The sequence below is a fragment of the Tachypleus tridentatus genome, chromosome 13, assembly GCF_004210375.1.
Source record: "Tachypleus tridentatus isolate NWPU-2018 chromosome 13, ASM421037v1, whole genome shotgun sequence".
Lineage (NCBI taxonomy): Eukaryota > Metazoa > Arthropoda > Merostomata > Xiphosura > Limulidae > Tachypleus > Tachypleus tridentatus.
Window position 1 is genome coordinate 40835602 of NC_134837.1, and position 3509 is coordinate 40839110.

The following is a 3509-nucleotide window of genomic DNA, read 5'->3' on the forward strand; positions in this document are numbered from 1 at the left end:
TTTTCTAGACTATATAGTATCGTTTTAAAACCACCATGAGATATCTGAGTTGATACTTCTGACATTTTAGGAAAGAGGGCGCAGATTTCACTTCCATTACACTATACAGAAAGTTACATCAACTAAGAGGAATATGGATAGTTGCTATTTTTATAAGTGAGTTCGTTATATTTGTAACCCCCTCACACCAAACATGTTCGCCCTTTAAGTCTTGGGACGTTATAATGATATAGTCATTCCCACTATTTGTTGGTAAAAGAGTAACCCAAGAGTTGGCGGTGGGTGATGATGACTAGTTTCCTACCATATAGTCCTACACTGCTAAATTAGGGATGCCTAGCGCAGGTAGCTCTCGTGTAGTTTTGCACGAAGTTCAAAAAACAAACAGACAAACATATTTGTATAAATTAAATATTATGAGTTGGAGAACTTGGCGACCTGTCCACTTTTTCTTTAGTTATATTTGCACTAATCGAATATGTAACAATAGCGATCACTAGTTTTTAATCATTTTTTTAGATTATAAACACCTACTGCACCTCAGAAGTTACATAAGTGAAAATGTTACCTTTGTTAGAAATGTGCTAGAACGCATAGATATAAATTTTAAAAAATGTTTTTATACAAAATGCTTAAACTCTGTTACGAAATACAGAACGAATGTATAAATAATCCATCAGTGCTAGCTGTTATTTTAAGAAAACTAACATAATATCTATTTCATTTCTCCCCAATCTCCAACATATTTATTTGTATTCCATGATGCCTTAAGTAAACAATATTTTTCTCAGCCTTTCTCACATCTCTTTTAAAAAAGAAACAAAAAACATTCCGTAATTATCACATGTATTTTCAAAAATTAAAGCTTGCTTTCATCTCTGTTCGTATCGTCGGCTTCACGTACAGACACGAATACAGATCATGAATCTTTTAATGATTGTTATCTTCATCCCAACAATGGTTACCGTATTCCTTCAAGTGGAAATAAAGGAAGTACGTGCAACAAAGTAATTTTTATATCTTTCTGCTCTGTATTTAAGTTGACCTTTCTTTTACCACAATTATGTTATTCCGTTTAATGTTGTTTCCAATTGTTGGGAACGTAATGTTTCAGAAACGTGTTTTTGTAGGACAAAAACAAGAACAAACAAACTAAAAAAACAAGAACAAAGAGAAATATAAAAATACAGGTCTAAAAAAGTACGTCATGTTTTATAGATGTAGAGGTGAAGAAATCTTCTAATAATCTATTAGATATAACAGACTGACACGTACGAGGCAGTTTGCTTGTTTGTTTGATTGTTATTAAGCACAAAGCTAGACAATGGGCTATCGGTGCTGTGCTCACTACGAGTGTTGAAACCTGATTTTCAGTGTTATAAGCTCTCAAACTTACAACTGAGTCACAAGAAAGCAGTTTCAGAAGAACATAATAGTTTTTAAAGATCAAACCAAACATTATTCATATGGTGTCATTTTTTGTTGAAATGTTACAATATAGATTATTACAATGATGCTTTTTAAAAATAATTTGTATAACAAAGTTCCAACTGTCGCCTTTGTTCTGACTTTATCAGTTAGTGATATATTATTGACGTATAGTTACGCACGATTGGCACATTAATTTCTTTAATTGTGTTGAGGGATCTGTATGTTAGCCATTCTTAATTTAGAAGTAATAAACTAGAAAAAAGCAGCTAGTCAGACCCACCCACCACCAACTCTTGAGCTACTCTTTACCAACGACTAGAGGGACTAACTGACAGAAGGAGGCTCAAACACGCGACTCACAAATCCTAAATTGAGCACCCTAACTAACAAGATGTGAGACTCATTGGATAACCATCATATAAACTACCAGAAGCGTCGCTGGGCACTGGAAAACGGGGCTTGTATTCTGATTGTATTTGATAGTACCAAATTCTTCCTCAGATGATGTCTTGAAAAATCAGAATAGAGAACAATGATCAGTATAATAATGAAACACCAAAAATTTCCGCATTTACAGGCCCGAACTCTGAATATTTTTAACACTTAACGACACCTCTGTAAATTACTTCACAAAGTAATGATTATGTTGGATTAAATTTGGATAAAAAGTTAAGTATGTTACAAAGATGAAATATTCTGGTTTAGATTGCGCAAATAAACATTTATAGCTCTACAACAAAATAATGCAATAATATGAGTAATTAAATTCAACCAAAAATATAATCAAATCAACCAACAAACCAAACATAAAACAAATTAAGGTGTTTTATCAGTCAGTGAGCTATAGGCCTAGGAAGCTATAATTGTGATTAACGACTATTAACAGGAAAACTGCAGAACTGGATCAGTAGCGTTTATAGATTTCGTACATTACAAACCGTTTAACTTGAGTGAACTAACTTCGGACGTTAGAATTTATACGAGCAAATTAAATATCTTCGCCGTAAAAAAATCAGCTACTAAGGGTGTGAGGTCAGCCAAAATAGCTAGTTTAAGTTAGGTGTGACAATATGAACTCAGAATTAATTTGCTCGTCGAGGACCTGGATCGTCGATAAAGTATTCAGTTCTAACCCGGGTATAAGACTCAGTGTTGTCTGTAACTCTGTAAAACTGTTGTATATAAACCCTCATTTGTAATTAACGTTATTATAAATTGTGTTGTTGTTTGTATATTAAAATATATTTGGATCCAGAAATAAAACTGTGTGTACCAGTCTTGTTGGCAAATATCATAAACTGGATTTAATTAAGTTCTAAATTCAAATTTTCTGTTATTTGTAAAAGTAATACGTAATGTACGTAACATAATAAATCGGAGATTAATCCGTAATAAATTATAATACGTAACGAATCACACAATCGACTAAAGCTCACCTTTAAAGGTGGTTTAAATGTATGTTAAGAAGAAATCTAATATACAGAGATAAAAAGAATATTAGTTTGCATAACTTAAAAATTGTATCTGTATGGGCATTCAGTGTGTGTGTTACAAACAGTTAAGTTTCTCGAAAGTGGTTAAAGTGTAATTAATAATTTACAAAAATCATTTTGCAGATTTCAACTCACTCATACGACGAGCAAATCATTTGTTTAGCACGTGATATTTAATGAACTGTTACTATTCCAGCCTGTAGAACCTTATCTATTTTTAGAGCTTAAACTTGAAACTCGGTAAATAAATGAAACATTCTCTTTACATCCGTTTCCCGTAAAATGTTTCTCTAATCCTCGTGCAATGAAATGTCTTCAAGAGCGCGAAGGTCATGCTGGCTTTCACAACATGTGTAAAGCGTAATAACACTTTGTTGGATTTCCTGTGTACTTTAATTTTTGCTAGATGTTTTGGAACTATATAGTCTTGGAAGAAAAAGACAAATCTGACATTTTCTGGAAAGGAATTAGATCAGTCTAGTGGAAACGAAGTCCTAAAAACCAGAAGAAGTTATAAAAGTACCATGCGTTTTGTTATAGTACAACCGAAAATATATTCGTAAAAACCCGCACTGGATGCCACTA